Below are 20,603 nucleotides of genomic sequence, written 5' to 3'. Positions count from 1 at the left end.
CATCAGAAAAAGGAATTGCTTTACAATGGTTACTCTACAATAATCTGTATTTACTTAAAACTTGTGTTCCCCTAGCTCATCCATGCTCGCTCCTCGTGTCTGTGAAGTTACATAGCCTGTTCTCCCATAAGCATCGTCTCATGGAGCTCATTTCTCCTCAGCCTCTCAGCTCTTTACCATCATGTATTTCTTGACTCAAGTCAGATGCGCTTAGGCAAGTGCAGAGTGGCAAGACTGAGCTTCACAAATAGCTGGGTGTAGTGACCGCCTCATTACTCAGATATTCAGGTTGCAACATTAGTTTTTATTAGGGAGTCTAAGAGCCAGGAGCTGAACAACATTTTCTTGGAAAAGAACAAGTATTTAGGCCCTAATCCAAAAAAGCACTTAAGGACATACATAATTTCTATTATATTGACTTTAATGGGATTACATGTAAATGTTTTGCTGGATTTGGGTGTCCATGAACTAAATTAATATAAGTCAGTATTTCAGAATTTATCTAATTACTGTGTTTATTATAAATCTACTACCACAGGCATTTCAGCATTTAAGCACTCAGGTTAGGACTTGTCAGTATGATAATTTTTGCTGAACTGTTTAAAACAGACAATAATACAGTAACAGGTTTTCTGATACTGCAGCTGAGCAGGCAACTGTTTACCCTGCATTTAGAGTCTGAAATTTCCAATGTTTTCTTGATTTTCTTATGTTTAAGTGTAAAAAAAAAAAAAAAAAAGAAAAAAAAAGACAAGTGTACAGACTAAAAAAAATGGACTGGGAAAAATATCCAAATAGTTTCACCTTTTAATCAAAATACTTAATTTGGCTTTAAAAAAAAAAATCAGATCAACTGATGTTTCCAAACAAAAGCAATGATTTTCATTTTGATGTACTGGGACAGGATTCCTTTTTACAGCTTTCAACGACTTATAAATCCTATGTTTAGGAAGAAGAGACCAGTATTTAGCAATGAATTGATACACTTACGTGAAAACATTTTGTCAGATGAATTGCTGTCTTCCTTCAGCCAATACCTTGAAATGAAGGATATACTTTTACATTACATTTAATGGTGATCAGAATCAGAGTATGCATAGAAAGAGTCTCCATGGTTTTCTTTTCAACTACAACATGGAAATCAAGTGCTAGAGCTACAGTGCTAAAGCAGATGTCCTGGGAAGCAGTGGGTAGGTCCAGACAGCCCTAAATGGTGTGCGTGTTGTCATAGCCACTCACATCACTCCCTTACGGGGCTTGCTGGCTGTGCCTTCACTTCGCAGCAGCAGGAGCAGACAAATGTCCTTTGGAACGCCTGTGGCATCCCCTCCTCCAATTCCACGTACCCTAAGTAGTGGGAGCTGTAGCATGGCCTGCCAGAACCCTTCCTTTATGGCATGGCTGTGAGATTGCATGTTGCACACCCCAGGGATCTCTGAAGATCTATACATCATGGGACAGTGGTGAAGGACTGAAAGACTGACAGATCGAGCACTACTATATCAATACTGCTTAGAGTGATAGGTCTCTGGAGCCAACTATCCTGCAAGCCATCCAGGGTTCATATAACAGGTAGTAGCTGCCTTGTTCTGAGAGCAGGCCAAGGAATAAGGCACCCATGAACACAGCATGGATGAAAAAGGTTTAAGGACTTCGGAGTAAAGCAAGGAGATAAGTTATTTAGTAGCATAGGTATTTATGCTCCGAGGACAGCCAGAGATTTGAATGGAGACTATGCTCCTTTTTAATAAATGGGATTATTTGCTGCTTCTGAGCAGATCCTTTGATTAACACAAATAACTACCCAGTTCCTTTCAAATCAAAAGCCGTTCTCCCAGCAACAGATAAGGGGCTCAGTAACACACTATTGATTGCATTTTCTCATCAGCTGTATGTAGACCTAGACCTTTTCCTGATACTCTTAACAAAAATGACACAGGTTTTGAAAGAATTTGTACTTCCCTAACAAAGCACACACATGCACCAGTAGTTTATAAGCAGGCTTTCACTAATTTTACATACAGAAGTTCTGAATGAGCTAATAATTAGCATTTCTAAAAAAAATAATACTGCGAGTACAAATTTAGAAACCAAAGAAAGCACCTAGCAAAAAAAGTCTTAAATGCTTGTAACTTTTGCTTCTTGGAAGAGATTTTTGTGAAACAAGGCAGACTAATTAAAACTGTGAATCAATTCCTGCAGACAAATGGATGGAAAGGAGAACAAAAATGTAGTCTCATTCTTTGTCTTTATTCGGTGGCTGAATATTTACAGCAGATACAATTTTACACTTCCAATTATAGGACCACACAAGCAGCAGAAAAATCCCTAAAATCTTCAGCAGAACCACCCCAAAACTTGAAGCATTACATTGTGACAGTGCAGTGCTGTTCCCAGCCTTCTGCCTCAGATGATCTGAGCAAACGCCAACTGAAAATCCAGACTTTTCTATAGATGCAGCATCACTGCAATTATTCATGTATACTCTGAGAATTACTTCATTCAGATTGACTGTTTCTCATGCCTCACTCACTAATCCTCTCAGTTTTTTGGTTGAAAACTGGTTATACTCTGCACATTAATTTAAGGTCTGAATGAAATTGCAAAAGAGACACTGAAGTATGTTTTCCTTCTGTGTAGAGTCAGACATGCTAGTTTCAAAAAGCCTGGTAGAGCTGTCTTTAGGGAAATCTGATTAAGTAGCTACTGCGTACTGTACTTTTTTGCAGCAGTAATTCACTGACGTATTCAGCAAAAACTAGCCTGTATTGTAGTTCAGGCAAGTACATGTTACTTAGGATTTAAAAGCAACTGAAGATATTAGCAAGTTTTTTCCTCTGTATCCATGTGTTTCTACAGTAGAGCTGTGTAATAACTCACCATACTTCTTGCTTGTGCAATTCAGTCACTGCAAAAGGAAGATTTTTTCTTCTGCTACCAAGAATATTTATGTGTAATGTAACTTCAGTTACTGTCACTGAAAATCATTTTCGTTTATTTCTAACCACAAACTGAAGTTATTCTAAAATTTTGATTAAGAAACTTTAGACTGAAAATTAAAAGTGATATAAGGTCATCTCACGTACCAGTTGGGAAGTAATTCAAACTTAACGAAATACATAAATATATGTACATATATACGCATTTAAGACAATGAATGTATCCACCACATCAGTAGAAGCAACTGTCTTAGTGAATATGACATATTTTTTTCCCATCTGTTAGTTCTGACCAAAATTCCAATAATCACATACAAGGAAATGTTAAAATCATTTGTACTTACATCTCTGGCCAGAGCATGGCAGATGCATTAACTGACACACGTGAAGGCTGACCCATTCTAGTTTTTGGATTCTGAGGGTAGTTTCATCATCATTTTCTGTGTGAATAAAATAAGCCAACATGTAATAATTCTTAAAAGTTACTCCTAGCAACAAATCATATATTTCTAAAAGCATAAATGCACATACCGTGTTTTTTATTATTTACATATCAAAACCAGCCATGTGAGAAAATGACTTGGCTTAGCCATTTTAAAACACTTAAACCACCACTGCACTTTGATTGCTGTTATAGACACACATAAAATGACCTATTTTAATTGTGATTTCTAGTACAGCAATTCAAAGAGCTGTGCAAGAACACTATTGCAGTTCCAAGCTGGGTGCCCACTTCATTGCATGCTGCTCTCTTCTACCACTTCTACTGAATAGCAATGATTTCTGGCTCTGTGACCCTGGGACAGTCCACATTTCACAGATCACTCTTTTTAGATTTATTATGGATATTTTGCTGTGCCTGTTTGCATGCATGCATCATTTTAATAACAGAACACTTAAAATGCTTCCACTTACAATGCTTTCAAGCATAGTCATGTTGGAAACACTGTGGGCACTGCTCTGATGGCAAGGCAGGCAGCAAAGACTACTCAGGCTCACTTGATACAAGTTTGTCTGAGGACTGCAGCTTTTCAGAAGTCCCAGTGTACTAACACCACCACGGACTTATCAAGTGATTTAATTTTTCACACCTACTTTCAGAAGGGGCATTTGCACTACAAAGCTAATGTCCTGTAGGTACAAAGTTTAACTTCTGAAAGCTATTCAGGCACTAGAACTACCTTTAAAAAATAAAAATCTGCAGTACTTCCTTTAAACTTCCTCATTATTTTTAAAACAGAACCTGGTAATAAACTCAAACAGTAACTTTCACCCCAACCTAAAATGATACGCAAGGTTCTCAGTGTCAAGCACAACTGAAAAAACACCCCACAGATCCCACTAAATTTAACACTAAATTCAACTATTCTGCAAGCCTTAGCTCTAATGGACATTTCACTTTTCTAAAAGCACAAGTGCTACAATGCTCCCGTTACCACGCTTGACTCATTTTAACCATTACGATTTCTTGAGAGCACCTTGGTAATTACTTAAAGCTGTCCCGTCACTGAAAAAGCAGGCCCCCCCATTTAACCACAATGATCTATGCACTCGGCTTCTGCTTCAGAAGTTCGTCTCTTCCCTAAGTAAAAGAAATAACGGAAATTATGTACACAGGGAAAGCCACACACATGGCATTTCCTTCTGTTACGCGGGGAGAGACTCCAAGCCTGGACTAGATATATCTGCAGTTTTCATACTGATAACACCATTACAAAATTATACAGACACAAGGAACATTCCATTTGTTGATTCTCCATTGCCAGGAGGCAGTATTATCTCACTTGAGTATTCCAGCTTCCCTTTATTTTTAGATGTTTTTCAAGACATCACAAAGCACAAACGCAGCACACGTAGGTAACAAGTGAGCAGCACTGCTAAAATCAGCTGTTGGCAGCAGGGACCAGTTCATATCATGTGAATTGTCATCCCTTGTACAGTCACAGTGGAGCTCCTGCAGGGAAACTGTGAATAACCACTGCCAAATCTTGTATTTTTGGGATGTGAAGCATAGCAACAAGGGAGGGTGGTTCTTCTTCCCCTTACCCAAAGTCTCTGCAATTGCTTACTCCCTTTATACTCATAATAAGATGATCTCCCTTAAGGACATCATCTATGGGCTACTAGCAGCATAAGGATTTTGGAATGACAGCCATTTGGTGGAGACTGGTTCAAAAGCTGTGCACAGTAAAAGGATCTGGGGGTGCTGACTGATGTTTACCTGAACATGAGCTGACAAGGTGCCCAGGTGGCCAAGAAGGCCAACGGCATCTTGGCTTGTATCAGGAATAGCGTAGCCAACAGGACCAGGGAAGTGATTGTTCACCTGTACTCAGGTCTGGTGAAGCCACACCGGGGCCTCAAGTACTGTGTTCAGTTTTGGGCCCTCGCTTCAAGAAAGATATCGAGGCCCTGGAACGTGGCCAGAGAGGGGCTACAAAGCTGCTGAAGGGCCTGGAACACAAGTCCTGTGAGGAGCGGCTGAGGGAACAGGGGTTGTTTAGGCTGGAAAAGAGGAGGCTCAGGGCAGGCCTCACCGCTCTCTTCAACTACCTGAGAGGAAGTGCTGGGGATCTGGTGGCTGGCCTCTTCTCGCAGATAACTAGCGATAGGCCTAGAGGGAATGGCCTCAAGTTGCACCATGAGAGGTTTAGGTTGGAAATAAGGAGACATTTTTTCTCAGAAAGAGCAGTCAGGCATTGGAACGGGTTGCCCAGGGAAGTGGTGGCTTCACCACCCCTGGGGGTGTTCAAAGAAAGGTTGGACGTGGTGCTTAGGGACATGGTTTATGGTTTAGTGGCTGATATTTGTGGTAGGGGGATGTTTGGACGAGATAATCTTGGAGGTCTTTTCCAATCCTAAAGATTCTATGATTCAATAACTGTGTGCCTTCATTGTTGCGCAGTGCCGGATAGGCCATAAAGGCGCCTTAACGCAGGGAAAAAGGGGCTCGCAGATGGGGCAGCAGCAGCCGAGCCCCAGGTAGCGGCTGTGGCAGCTGCACAGCTTCTGTCCCTGCGGCTGATCCTCAAACACGGCCTGCAGGCAGCCCTTGTCTGGGGGGGGGCATCAGGTGCAGGCCTGGCCTTCCCACTCTCTGCCTCAGGACATGGTTTAGTGGTGACATTGGTAGTAGGGTGACAGCTGGACCAGATGATCATGGAGGTCTTTTCCAACCTTAATGATTCTATGACTAACTACCATTCAAAACCTTTGCTGATATAATATTAAACTCACAAAATTACCGTTCTGCAAGAGCTTAGTTATAAGAATCTATGTTCTTGCACCAACATCAATTCAGCTTTAAGTTATATAGTGTTTTTAATATGTTTTTAGTGATATGAATAGTGGTAAATTATATTAAACCAGATTTTAAAAGTAAAGAAAATACTACATATTTTCTGAAAACCTCAGTCTTATTTTTACCTATCATTAGGCTGTATGAAGTACTTACTTTCACCTTAGTAATACCAAGGTGACTGCTTGGGCGCTTATTTATATTAGACTTCCATAGATTCTGAAAGAATTAGCAGGACACAACCACTTTAAAAGATGAGAATGTAGCCATAGTTGTTGGCCACGGGTCTAAGTCTATTGGTTTGACCTAAGGAGTTCTTTCGTATGGCTCTTGAAGCCTATGGAGCAAATGCCACTCCGTTCATCCATCTGCAGAGTTTCACTTGGCCTCTGTCTCTCCACAAGTACCACAAAGACAAACCTACGCTCAATGCAGAACCCCAGCCCTGGAGAAATGTGGGCATATGGTTGATACACTTCATATTCTCTGCTGGCAGCACATTGCTTGCTACAGGTAGTATTAAAATATATAATCTGGCTTTACGCTAATTAGGTCATTTAAGTCCAACAGCAGTCAAAACAGCATAAAGCTGGAATATACAATATGAAAAGATGAGAAAATATAAGTTAAAATTTATTTACAAGACACTTATAACAATACAAGCCTTCCTGTACACTGTATATCAACACTATTACTAACTCATCTTAGCCAATTTCAATAGAAAAACGGAAGCAAAATATTTTATTTCCAATTACGAGCTTTCTAAACCATCAGTGTCACACACACGTCTTTTTATATTGTATCCTGTAGCGATTAGCCTGCAACATGATTAAATGGTCTTGATCTCAGTTAAATGCATTGTTAAGGTACTTAAAATGTACTGCTTCATCACTGATATTTTTACAACACTATCAGAAAGAAATACCATTTTTCATCCTGCTTTACTTCATGATAGTAATTAACAAGAGTCTTTAGATGCTGGCAAAACTGTCCCTTTTGAAGTTCCTACATAGCTGTCACCCTGGAGATAAAGGCAGATTATTCAATCTTGACATTATAATTGTGAATACAAGATAAAAGACTGGATTAGAAACTTCATAACTTCATGCCTAAAAAAAAAAAATGAGATCACCATGAGGTAATTCTACTTCTAGTTTTGAGGGTTTAAGGAGTTCCTTAAGGATGAAGAGGGACAATATCACCTCTTGAAAGGGTATGAAATGAGTTATATATCTTTTTGAGCAGTCTTGCAGCTACACCTCTTCTCTTGCATACATTTTTTTTTCTTCATTTCTCTGTATAAAAGTAACAGGAAACATAGAACAGAAGACTGGTTGTTGCAACTTTTTGCCTCTAAGGCACTGCAGGAAACAGACTGAAGACCAAAGGTTGCATCCTAGTGGTATTAGGTGATTTAGGTGAGGGACTTGATCTACCAAATGCATCGTGTCTTTCTCATAGCGAGCACAGTTAATGGAAACTTTGTGGCTGAGAATCTGAGCCAAAGACTTGTCAGCTTCTCATACTGTCCTGCCAGTGAGCAGGCTGCTGGGGTTGCAGCAGGAGCTGGGACAGAGCTAGGACATCTGACCTGAACTGTCCAAAAGAATATTCCATACCATATGATGTCATGTTGAGCCATTAATGATCATGAGACTAATCTGGTATTTGGACTCAGCATTGCCGTCAACTCCATACTTTGGGAACTATATCTCAGAAACTATTAATAATTGCACCTTCTACCTTTTTTCTTCAGGAAGCCCATCAATAGAAGGGACAGAGAGAGACGTTTTTTCCTACCTTTTCACTCTCTCTTTCTCCTTCATCCCCCTCTTCTGCAGGCTAGTTACAATAGCGCTTCAAAACTTCGAATATCCTTGGGATGTTCAAACCAGCATGTTCTTATTATTATGTCTCCTGAATGCACTTCAAGTTTTGTTTAAGGTTAAAAAACTACTTAGGTATGCCATCTAGAGACCTGGCCTGAGGCAGGATAGTTATGAGTGGCAGGGAGTGTGGGAGGATATGAGCAGGCATCTACAGCAGTGGGCAGCAACAGTGTTTTGGAATTTCTCCCCCCCTCCCCCCCGAACAAATGCAAAATCCTAAAAAACTGTCAGAAAGCATCAAAAAGGTGTGTCATCACCCTGGTGATTCCAAAGAGACACGAAAGACTGCAATGTGCTGGGGCTTGGCCTATGTTTACTGAGCTGCAATCGATGCCATTGTAACCCCTGCGGCCTGGCCAAGGCCCTACGACAGGCCCTGTGGCCCGGCCAAGGCCCTGCAGCCCGGCCAAGGCCCTGCCGTGGGCCCTGCTGCCTAGCCAAGGAAACAGGCTATGCCAGTGTCAGTTGCCCCTGCATCCAAGGTGAAAAAATGGATGAGAAAGTCAGGTCGTTTAGAAAGCAGAGGAAATCCTACTCAGGTTGGGAAGGAAGAATAAGACGAGGCAGGCTGCTCTGAAGTGGCTGGGCCATCACAGGAACACAGAAGACAAAGAGGAAAATATAACAGCATCAATAACTACCTGGGCAAAATATTTTTCTAGTAGTTTTGTGCACACTAATTAAACAGCAGAGGATCAGATTTCTTTGTCCTTAGAATGCTATTGATCCATTTTGTGGAACACAGGAGAAATGTGGTCTTCAGACCTATCACTGTACATAGGTGATTATCAACCTGTGGGCAAATGAACAAAGTAATATTAGATGCAACATATAGCTTTTTAACAAGTCAATATTAATGTTGTATGTTATAAATTTAAAGCAATGACATTCATAGCCCTCAAAAGCTACATGATCATTTTATTGTACCGAGAAATGTAGGTGGAAAAAAAAAAAAGAGATCACATTCTTTCCTGATAACATTCATAGCCTGAGGAATCCCAAGTGGTTCTGATTAAGTATAGACAAAGCAGCTGTTTTGAATTTTCTTCTTCTTATTATTATTTTAATTATTGAAGCCAATGGGCATTTATCCTTGAATTTCAGCTGCTGAACCCATTTCCAAGCTTTCAAGTATTGCTTGGAATCATTAGAGCTCTAGTTTTTCCTTAAGATTCCCGTCCCCCCCCCCCCCAGGAAAGGAGTAGATCAATCACACCCACACTACTTAGCTAGATGATTTTCCAGTATATTCCACATACAAATAATGAAGACATGGAAGTACAACTTATACAAAGATACTCCCTTTCCACAGAAAAACTAAAAGTAAAGAGTAAAAATATTGCACATCAAATTTTGCTGGGCTGCAGACAGGAAAGAGCTTATGATATCCTTTGTCAAAATCAGTATACAGCAAAAAGATCCCAGCAAAAGATCCCAAGAAAAGATATCGAAAGACTCACAGAACAAAGCACTGTTGGTTTTTTTTTGTTTGTTTTGTTGTTTGTTTTTTAATTTTCCCCATGTTCTCAACTAATCTCTCTGTAAGCCACTGACATGTTAAACAATGAGCTACAATTAACATTTATATAGGAAATGCTTTTTAACTTCATTATTTAGAATAGAAGTATTTGTATTATTTCTAAGCGTCCTCTTATTTCATTATGTTACTGCTTTTAAATGATCTATGATTTCATAGGAACACCAGAAACTTCATTCTGAACTGCTTATTTTCAGAAAACAGATCAAAAACCTACTAAAATATTATCAAATGTTTTCAAGTATAAGGAAATTCCTCAATTAAGTATGATACGGCCCAGGTCTCAGTGCTTCATATGACCAGTGAAATATTTCTCATTTCATATTATTTCTCATTTTATATTCATGAAATTTGTGTAATTCTAATGAGGAGCAGATTCATACTATGCTAATTGTACTCACAGACACTGTTTTCCCTTAAGTTATGACTCTAAGTTACTGGAAAATTGGCACCTTTTTATTGATTGCAATTCACAGTGAAATAAACAATTCCTTTAAAAAACAATATGCAGGCTTTTTTGTTTGTTTGTTTTTGTCTTGCTTTGTGTTTTTAGGGTATCTGTGAATGTTAATGACAACCTATTTATCAGAAGATTAACTTACTTTTATAAACACCCTATGAAGACTTTTTCCTCCATTTTTCAGTATTTTATTCCATTATATTTAATGGATCCTATTTAATTGATCATATTCAATTTTATCACATTTTTTAATATTGGCTCTGGATTTTTCCAAAATTGTTCACTGTGAAAAAAGATTCCAGCTGTTTCTTAGTTTACAGCCAAGTTTCTAATACTTTGAACTTCACATTTTAATAATATATTTTTTTTATTACTATTATGGATGATGGGAGGCTTTCACATATAAATCATTCTCACTTGGTTCATTCACTCCCTGTCAGAAACTCCTCTCTAGCACACACAGCTGAGCAGTGTTTGAACTCTCTAGCTCTTGGTACATTTCTTCAAATGAAGTTTGATCATAGTCATAAAAAACAAAAATTGCATATGCACACATTTCCAGAAAAACAATAAAATTGGTACACACTACTTATATACATGTGTTTTATGTATATATTTTAATATAGTGATAGAGAAGCTATCAAAAGGACTCTGAACTGCCTATAAATCTTTCTTCAAACACCTAATGTACATGAATACTGTTGGATTAACCATAGGAACACAAATCCTATCAGATAATCTGTAGGCCAGATGACAATCAGAACAGAAAGTTCTCAAAGATAAAGCAGGAAACTCAGGTTATTTATGGCAGTTCTGACCACTGAAAAGACCATCATTTATTAAAATGTGATGTTTGAACTATTAGACACTTGGCCCATACTTTAGCCTTTACTTTTGCAGAAACTTAAAAGATTTCTCCAAAATTCAGGTGATTTTAAGGAGAACAGGGGAAGGCCTGGGCAAACTAACCAATTCCCAGGACCAGCTGGTGCTCACCCAAGAATTCTAAAGGACCTCAGGGAGAAAAGCGTGCAAGGTATGCTCAAAGCTTATGATGCTTCAAGACTATGCAGTAACAATTGAGACTCCTAGACAAAAATATAGCCAAGTAGATACAGTTCGGGGGAAAAATGTACAAGTTAAGAGAAAGAAAACCAAAAATCTCTTGAGGATTACTAAACATACAGTGAATGGCCATAAAGTATATGGGAGGTACCATGTACACGTGCCCAATTCTCACTCATACTAGGGCACCCACTTTGGCCCACTGTCAAAGGCAAGATGCACTGGCTGAACACCCCATTAGTCAATACTCATAGGAGGCTCTAAAGTTTTAATGTAAATGTACCTGAGCAGAATGAAGTCCTCTCATCCAGGAATTTAACAAAGTATGTAACAGATACCAGTCTGTGTGGACAGGTAGAGATGCTGCTGTATTATTGGCTAGATTCAGTGAATGAGACACAGAGAATTTGGTAAGCTTTGTATATACTTAAACTCCTGAACCACTACGCAAAATTTATGCTGGAGGAGAGAGGCTGGTTGTGAAAAGTGATCATCTCCCCTACGTTTGTAAAAAAAAAAAAAATAATAATAATAATAATAAAAAACATTCATGCATCTTCAACATCTGATGTAGTCCCACAAACATACCATCTGGGCAGAGCAGGTGCTATATCATCCTTAGCTTATTTCAGTAAATGCCTCAGAAATGAAAACCCAGATAGAGAATACAGAGAAACTGTCTCCTGGGAGTCTTTAACCATTTGTGTCAGAAGAAGCATTATACAGCTTCTCCTCACTTCATGCTTGGCACTGCTGGGACGCCAGAGTGTTTATTTCCAAGGATATGAGCAACACTCCCAGCACCCTGCTGCTACTTATGGTGAAAGAATTTAGACAGGACTAAAAATAAAGGGAGGACGAGACTGGGACCTGAGTGGTATCATGTGGTAAACTGATGTTGTATCTCCTGTTGTCTGTCTTGAAGAGATCTTTCTTTGCATCATTATAAAATGATTTAAAAGCCTCCATAACAAAGAAGTATTTAATTCTACCAAAATTTATTTGAAAGTATTCCGCAAGAGTGACCTCATTCAACACAAAGGCAAGCAATTTATCCTTAAAAATTGATTCACCTTCTGGTGCAACACTGCACTTCTGGTTCATTACATAATCAAAACATTAGTCCTAACTCTGGATTATCTCACTGCTTTTCAATGGATTGATTAGAATATGATCACTGTTCAGCTAAATCCACGTTTCACTTGATTTTTTTTATTAGGAAACATCCAAGTAATTTTCAAAATTACAAAAATTTGGGAAGTTGTATGCCATGTAAAACAAATCTTAGACCAAGTGCTACAAAAGAAAAGTCAGATATCTTCAATTTTGCTCAAATAAGTGGGTATTTACCAGCCTGTGATTATAAATGACACTTCTGTCATAATAAAAAGAATAAACACTTAATGTTGTGAAGATAAACATTTGGCAAGAAGTTTGACCACATCTTTTTTTCTGTCTTCTCCTCCTCCCAGTGAAGATCAAGAGTTTATACCAGTGACTTATACTTGCTTAAAGAGATCTTTAGGATATTGCACAATTTAAATTCATCATCCCCCTTTTAAAAAAGAGTCTATTTTTTAAAGCAAGTCTTCCTCCGATTAATAGAAATGTACTGTGCTCACCATCACTTTTTTACTCTTGGCTTTTCCCACATACTGATTGCTGTGACAGTCAATAATGCAGATGTGCTTTCCACAGTAGTGGTGTTCAATGCATATCTAAGGTGACCTGATTTTTTTTATTTTTAGTTTTATTTTAGCCTTGTATCAAGTCTGAGAAAGACTTACAGGTGTAGAATACAGGTATTTCTATTTCAAAAGTCTTACTCATTTTTCTTTGAGTAAAAGACAGCATGAAATGCAGGGCTTGAGAAACTAGCAACTCAAACCCCTCATTTGGAGAACTTTGCTCATTTCAAAGTTAAAAACAGCCACATCAGCTCTCGGCAGATTCAAATCAGCACAGCTCCTGGGACCTCAGATACTAGCTCCTAGGTAAAAGAAAAATATATATATATCAAGGTGAATACCAATGTCATTGCTTTTGAAACTTCACCAAGGGAGAAGTATTTTCAACACATTATCAAAAATAGGTACTTCCTCAAATTTTAATTGAGGAATGTTAAAACAGTAAGAAAGTAAAACCACCATGATCAAAAGTCCCTTAACTTGTCCATGAAGCTAACATATTGAATACAAAAGGATCTTATTTAAATATTAAGCAACATATCATGGGGTAGGCAATTAGCTATGAGCAGTTTTGCCCAACTAATAAATAGCATCTAGTCTTGTGCATGTAACAGTAATAAGATAATGGTAAAATGAGAGTAAGACAAGCCACGGGGACTAGATACAGGTAAGGGGACCAAAAGGAATAATTACCAGATTGTACCAGAACTTGGTGTTTAAGTTAGAGCTTTGTGGCTCTGACCATCCCCCTTTACAGTAAGCCTGGAGCTGGCCCTTCCATATAACAGCACTGTTCCTCTAAAAATAACTCTGCTTATTAAATTAAATTTAAAGTTGCAAATGTCAAAATCAGGTCATTGAAACTGTAGTTTGGCTGGCTGGGGATTGAACAGCTTTGCAAGTCTACCAGGTTCACGATACAGACTGAGAAATGTGCAAACATCATGTTCCACAAGCTCCCTGATTTTTATGCAAAATTTCAAACCAGAAGTCATATTTAGCCTTTAGAAATGTGCCTATTTTTGGAGAGAAATAACCATGAAGGACTGGCACCGTGTACCCAATTCTTGGTACTGTAGCAAAAATCACACTCACTCTGATCACCTGCCATTCACTGCCCTTCATTACCAGTTCTATGTGCCGAACATGGGTAACTGCAGATTTGAAAGCTCTCATACCTTCATCACCACGTGTGATGCACTGGAGCTGACAGCAGAACTCAGTTCATTTCGGAACACAGTTGTGCAGGTCTCATATTTGAATATATGTTCCTTCTGCTGAAGTGTATTGTCACTGATTAACCATGATTTCTCACTAAATTCAGTATTACATATCTGATAGTTCTTAAACCTCAGCGAGCAAAAGCCTGTCATACATGTAACTTACTACATACCATTACTTAGCTACAAAGGAACAGAGGTTAGGTTTATGAGGAAATATGACAGATCTCAGACTAGTTTGTAGGCCTCTGCAGACTACTGGTGTAGTATTTTGACTGAAGCCAGCATAACGCCCAGATGCCCTCCTGTCAACTCCTGTGAAGGCATGTTTTTGCCTTTACCTTCAACAGGGAGCCAAGAGCCTGAATGCTAGTGGAGGCTCAGTGACCCTCTCCACCTACCAGGTCAGACCAGGGCATCTTTGCCAAGGGGTGAAATGAAAGTCTGTAGCTCTGAGGTCTGTTTCATCTCTTCTATTATTCAGTGCAATTTTTTATTTCACATTTCTGTAAATTGTACACATTTCATCAGCAGTAATTTCCTGTCTAAAACCCTGAAAAGGAAGTTCACCCTCATGGCAGGAAAATTAGCCACATTATAACTTATGAGTTATTTTTACAGTGCCCTTAAAAGGAACAGGAAGGAAGGAATACCAGAGACAATGCACTGTTATGAAGTGCGCATCCTTGTTCTCTAGTATTCATTGATATAAAATGGTAATGGAATTACTGAAAGACAGCAGTTATCTGTTACTGTCATGTGATAGCATCCAACAGAAACGGATGCGATGGCTTAACACTGTTTTTAAATATCTTTAAAAGCAGGTGTTAAATTATAAAATCAATCAGAAAAAAATATGTGTTTTCCCTGAGGATATATTAATATAAAAGCAAACACTTGCAAGAATCTAATATGATTTTTTTTTTAAATTAAGATATTGTAGAAACGAAAAGATAAGTACTGCCATATTTGGAAGTACTTAGCATTTTAAAGTGCTGTACAGCATGTGAAGAACCTCTCATCTCTCTGAAGTGCATCATTCTTATCCACTAGGCTAACACAAGCTGCTGCTGCTATATTGGCAGTGGGTCTACAAATACCAAGGGAAGTACTACTTCTGTTCAGGATTCAAGCTCGGGTTTTTGCTGATAGCTCTATCAAAACTGGGAGTGTTTTCTGTTTGCTTGTTTTTTAGGTATATAGGCAGTGTACATTGCAGCCTAGGATAACCATGCAAAGCCACAGTCTGAGTACTACACAGATGATTTGCCAAGGAATTCTTCCTGGTGAAGTTTGCCCCTAAAAGCAAAGTTTCCAACGATTTCAATGAGGTTCAACATTTCGTTCTTACTCTTAACCTTAGCCTTGAAATGCATCTGAAAAACAAATCCAATATACTGGAAAGCACCACAGTTTATCTGACTTTTCCTCAAAATTAGATGAAAGTTGTGGGAGCAAAAAAAGAGTAAAGAGGACTCAGCACCATGAAAATGGCATATGTTTAGTTCAGTTTTGTATTCCATTTCTAAAACAAGCAAGCAGGCAGGCTCATCAGCCAGTGAAACTCATTCAGTCCTTGTCCAATGTTCAAGGTAGTCTGAAGCCTAAGAAAAAGGCTCATGTCAAGGCACCATCATCAAAACGGTCACAGTCTCAAACAAATCTGCATAATTTCTCTGAGACATAGAGGCTAACCCATCAGGAAACAGAAAACAGCTGTGGAAGGTGAAGGCACAGGTCAGAATCCCAGCTGAAGAAAGGACATATGCAAAGGAATGACCTATCAATCCCATACCCAACCCAAGCTATGGCTGCGTAGCTGGAGACAAGAGGTTGGGGAACTAATGAGGACAGCCACATTTTATCTGTACCACTGGTAAATCTTACTTTCCAGTGGCTTTGGCTACACTGCCACAACTTATTTCCCAAAAGAGCTGATTTCGTAAGTTATAACTGCCCCTGTGGTTCCCCATAAAAACAACAGAAATAATTGGCAAAGCTAATTCCCTTTGGCCAGAAGAGGGTTTTTTAAGCACATTTTGGTGAGGAGGTATAGAGGTTTCCCATACTGTCAAAAAATTTTTACAATGCTTTTCCAGAATAAAATAGTTCAATTTTAGTTAGCAACAGCTTATTCTGAGATGCAGAATTTGCCTTTTATGTTTCCAATGCTTCTTGAAACACAAGTGTTGTCCGCTGTCCAGCTTTGTCCTTCTGCAGCTTACAGGTTGCCACTGGACTAATCCTGTTTGTTGTGCCCTCCAGCAGCCCCTGTACCAGCCAGAAAAGAGAAGCAAGCTCTGGCACTTCGCACAACACTCACACGTGCCCCCACACTAGAGCGAATTATCCAGAAAGATTGCCCTACAGGTTATATGAGGGAGGCTTCTGTCAGGGGCATTGCCACCAGCAAAGAAACAAGAGCTTTTTAGATCCTTCAGGCTTGTAAAGGGACTGGAGCGAGGAAAGAAGTCTGGTCCCGTGTCTTGTTACTGCTCTGTAAAATAATCTGTGCTTGACCCACGAATAACGACTCCAGCTAAAGTACCTGGTAAAGCCAAAAATGAATTAAATGCCTGTGTGGGCCTGATATATACAGCTGTAAATGCACTATGCCCAAACCTTTTGTGGAACAAATGGCAAATGTAAAATGAAATGGATAGTTCGGGATCGTTTGAACAATGATTTATACAGTGGACATGTTCCACAAAGATTTTTTTTTTCCTAGTTCCCAGTTTCGCTTACACTGCTGCTTCTTTTCGTCTGTTCCATCACACCAATGTACATTTTAATGAGCTATCCCAACAGTTCCAGGCTGTCACCAACAATATACTGGAAAGGCCTCATGGACTCCTGGGAGTCATTTGTTAAGAGTTCTGCCACCCAACTAAAGGGGCGCACAGATTTGTTAATTAGTATTGGCTAGGTCCTGACAATGTACTGGGAATGTTTTCCCTTCCTCCGATGCAGCTCAAACATCTTATCAATAGTGCTAAGAAGCATCCCTGCCAAACACCTTTTCTGAGGCTTGTTAAATTTTATCCAAGAAATAATTTCAGGGAGGTAGTGCACTGCCTTTCAACAACTGCTACCATCAAATAGGGACTGTGCTAAAGATATTTCCCATAGGGACTCCATCTTTCAGCTGGTAACTACATAAATTCAAGACCATGATACACTATCACTATAGTAAGTATGGATCTCAAGAAGAAAACAAATCACTCAGTGAAAGTCCTTTGGTTGAAACATCCACGGGTTGCTCTTGTTTAATTGCACATGCTAAAGAAATAGAAAACCCACTTAAGTTCACCACTGATAATCGTCACAATATAGTATAGCATTTATAGAAATACATGTCTAGATACTTTTTATCTCACCCATCTGATTTGCAGGTATATCTTTTCAATTTGTTCAAGCTCAAGACAGAAGTGTGTGATCATCCATTGTTCATGTTGGTGGCATATCCCTGCTATGCTAATTCCTCAGTGTTCAACTGCTTTTTTGCTACTGGATAAGCTCAGTCATATCACCACTGGTTATTTTAATTTTCATGTATGTGCACGGTTTAAAGTATAACCAAGTGGACTGGATCCATTAGTACCACCTCTATCTGGATATCATGCCAGGCTTTCCTCCATCAACATGAACAATCCGTAGACTTTTTTTCGTTTTATTTTTTAATTTTATGGGGCTTTAATACTTTATATTTTGAAGTACAGGCAGTTTCTATTGTAATCAACTGACTTCATTTGTTACATGCATACCATCAGCAAAAACTGCATAACCACACATATGTGGGAGGTGTCTCAAGTTCAAGTCCAACACAGCCAGTTGGATCTGGCAAGACTGTGAGCAACACAACCTTCTGAGGACTGTCCCAACAATGTGATTTATCTAGTACACGATAGTAAAATGCCATTAACAACAGTAAGAGGCAAACATTAATCTTGGAGTCAGACGAGCAGTGTGTGACTTGTCCTACACAGCTGCTCAAGGGGAAGATGGAGCAGAAAGGCTTCCTCTTTCATCTCTCCCCAGCAGAGAAAGTCAACAGAACTGCTGAAAGTCATCAGAACTGCCATCTTCACACTTCCCAGGGTTACTCACCATCAGAGCTTGTACAGGAGCATGACAGAGAAAATAAAAAACTCCTATCTTCTGGAATTAATACTGGAATTCATCAGTGCAACATGCTCTGGAAAGAGAGACAAACTGTACTGCTACCTGTGAACAGCTAGATTAAGAAAAGTGAGAAAGCAGTTCCACTCCACAGAACAAAAATAATGAATTAGGGAAAACAGCCTGAACCCTCCAAATGAATTACACCATGTGCACACACTGCCTGATGTGCCCTGAACAACCCATAAAGAAGCAATTCTCCTCCCCCATACCCTTAGAAGGTATCATGTTGTCCACATACTGGGGCTTAAAGAAAATTGTTGTCCAAAGGCTGCTTGAGGCTAGAACTTGCAAGGATGCAACTTCCCCAGACACAAGGAGTGGGATGCACACCACCACCTCCTGCAGGCACAGCTTCAGCCCCAAAAGACTGCTTTGAATCACCCCTCCTGGAGCACCTGGGTCTCCACTGAGCCTCTGGTGTGGGGCTATGCGACTACAGCTACAGCATAGCCCACAACAGAGGTGTGAACTTAGCTACAACCTCAGTGTTCCCAGCTGAAACTCTTCCACCCACAAGACGGGCTTAAATGCCATGAAAACAAAAATAAAAACAAAACAAAAACACTAACTGTTCTCCTCAAACCCCTGCAGGTTCTTTAATGGCTAAGCTCAGGTAATTAGTAACAGCTGCTAATGAAGTGAGCAGGTACAAACCTAACCTCTTCAACTAATGCAAGAGATTCTTAGACTGAACTAATATTTAAGGAGAAGCTGTTCAGAAAAATAAGAAAAACACATTCAAAGGTCATTATTTTTGTTGCTGCGATCACATTATTTCCTCCAGCAGAAAGATCTGTCTCTACCAAATGTAAAACATATGTACTGAAACCTTACAATTTTTGTTCAGTTTATGCAAGCTGAAAGCTTGCCATTACTTTCACAAAACTAATGCATCTTTTCTTAACAAATGAATGAGGCAAAATACAGAACATATACTGTAATCCAAAGCTGAAACACTTAATTGTTGGTTGACTGTATAATTAGATATTTGGAAAAATTACAGTTTTTAGTATAAGTGGTTTGTAATGATTGATTTGAAAGAGAAAATCTCCTGTGTAACACCAGGCCATAGTAAAAACAGAGCACAGTAGCCACTTCCATTGCATTCTACTCAGCCTCTTGGCTGAGAAGTTTTACTTGGATTTGCTTTAACACAGTTGCCATCTTAGTTTGTCATTAGAGAAAGTTTTTCCCCACATCTTGCATATGCTGGCTGACAATTTTAAGTCCAAAACCGATAAAAGAGGGAAATTAGAATCACTCCTTACATGATCTTAAAAATTACATACATTTCTTTTTACTCAAATCTGGTCTGAAAGCATTGCCTAACACAGCAGTTGTCTCAACACAATTGTTTATATTTTCTGTGTTGGTGAAAACCTGGAGTTTCATGGGTATTTACTTTACAGATAATCACTGCACAAGTATGTTTATTGCTATCTTGAAATGCCCTTCCCTAAGGCTGAAATTACATGATTCTTCTACTTGTTAGGCACTGCTACTTGTCTCCTAATTCCCAGGTTTCCAGTGGTAAAAGAAAAATAATACTATTATTAAAAATATAGTAGTATTATTATAGCAGTAGTATAAAAAGATACTACTGTTAATGTCATCAGTAGATTTTTCCAAGCAAAAAGCTAAATTGTCCATTAAAAGAGAGATATTCAAATGAATACTCAATACAAACTGTTTGCCTTCTAACTATACACCATAACTGTTACACAGAAGTACAGGGCAAAATGTTCTTAAATATAAAATGTTATGGGAAACAGCCTTTTATTACAGATGTCATAAAAGAATGGGGAGAGTAAATGAGAGAAGGCTAATGCATTCACTAAGGTACCAAAACATTTGCATAACCCTATTTATCACCCACTTTCTTCACACTATAGGTAGAGCTGTGCAAACGCCCTAGTTATATGTTAGAGATCCTTTTCAAACTCCAGTGGTGAGGTGGCAGGAAGGGTGAGATGGCTTGGGACTAGTAGTTATATATTTACATGTTGGACTGAAAGTCCTCTTTTTCAAACACTCTATCCCACACAATATTAGTTTTATGTTAGTAATCACTTAATATTTTAGGTAGTTCCAATTATAAAATCATTATTGAGTTACTTAGGAAATTATGTTATAACCCAAGTCTAGGATTTCCCAGTGGAAGGAGTTTTGCTCTCATACAACATACAATGTCTTCGGAATCCTGAAGTACACAAGGAAAACAAGCCAAAGAACTAAATCATCCACACGTTGACATTAGCTGTGTTGAGGTAGCTTTAGGAAAAATGTGCAACTACAAAGAGCTTCACACTAGTAAAAAAAATATAT

General features: G+C 38.8%; 1 long non-coding RNA gene across 1 annotated transcript in view; it reads right to left on the bottom strand.

The window, feature by feature from the left end:
• The window catches only part of LOC308197589, a 455,405-nt gene extending 436,347 nt beyond the window's left edge, over positions 1-19,058 (bottom strand). Inside the window, exons 1-4 of the long non-coding RNA XR_013953116.1 lie at positions 18,517-19,058; positions 18,204-18,291; positions 8,768-8,919; positions 3,284-3,379 (exon numbers count right to left, since the gene is read on the bottom strand). This is a non-coding gene — a long non-coding RNA (uncharacterized lncRNA). The remainder of the gene's footprint in view (positions 1-3,283; positions 3,380-8,767; positions 8,920-18,203; positions 18,292-18,516) is intronic.
• Positions 19,059-20,603: the final 1,545 nt, after the last annotated feature.

Source organism: Anser brachyrhynchus (assembly GCF_964034855.1).
Source record: "Anser brachyrhynchus genome assembly, chromosome: 6".
NCBI lineage: Eukaryota > Metazoa > Chordata > Aves > Anseriformes > Anatidae > Anser > Anser brachyrhynchus.
The sequence above is the reverse complement of the archived record's forward strand: the minus strand, read 5'-3'. Positions and strand labels throughout refer to the sequence as shown.